Source organism: Sinocyclocheilus anshuiensis, unplaced genomic scaffold (genome assembly GCF_001515605.1).
Source record: "Sinocyclocheilus anshuiensis isolate Anshui unplaced genomic scaffold, SAMN03320099.WGS_v1.1 scaffold477, whole genome shotgun sequence".
Lineage (NCBI taxonomy): Eukaryota > Metazoa > Chordata > Actinopteri > Cypriniformes > Cyprinidae > Sinocyclocheilus > Sinocyclocheilus anshuiensis.
The window spans coordinates 196,026-196,687 of record NW_015536549.1 but is presented as its reverse complement, the minus strand read 5'-3'; the positions used below and the strand labels follow the sequence as shown (position 1 = coordinate 196,687).

General features: G+C 36.3%; 1 protein-coding gene across 2 annotated transcripts in view; it reads left to right on the top strand.

Annotated features, from left to right (window-relative positions):
* Positions 1-662, top strand: part of dennd2da (DENN/MADD domain containing 2Da) — a 24,612-nt gene that overhangs the window by 5,410 nt on the left and 18,540 nt on the right. The gene's annotated exons all lie outside the window — the stretch shown is intronic.

The following is a 662-nucleotide window of genomic DNA, read 5'->3' as shown; positions in this document are numbered from 1 at the left end:
TACACAGAAGAAAGCCCTGTCTAGACTCTGCCCCGGTACGAGTTGTGTCGAGCTATTCATTAGTCTGTTTGATGAGAAAAATATGAAATGTAGTTGCAATAAAATGGGTAATTAATCCATACAACCGCAGCAGTGGAGGACTATTATTCTGCTGCTTGATACTGCGGAAGAACTGATGACGGCACGGTATGATCTTCGGCTGACCAATCAGCAGAAAGGGGCGTTTAATTCCCACCCACGTGTAGAAATCAAATATTCAAGCTGTTTATTCATTTTTCTACCCCTGAGCGAAAAAAGAAAATTTAAGCTGAATTCTCTTTTTTCAATTTTGGAAAAAAAAAACGAAAAAACGAAAAAGGAGCCGTTTTCTCATTTTTCTACTTTCAATATTAAATAAAAAAAAACGAATGATCGAATGATACACGGATTAGGGTATCTTCCGTCCAATCGTTTTTAAATTTAATATTGAAATCTGAAAAAACGGCACATTTTTCGTTTTTCATTTGTTCAAACAAAACGAAAAATCAAGAATTCGGCTTCATTTTTCGTTTTTACATTCAGGGATAGAAAACAAATAAGCAACTTGAATATTCGATCTCTACATGTGGGCGGGAATGAAACGCCCCTCTCCGCTGATTGGTCAACCAAACATTACAACATAA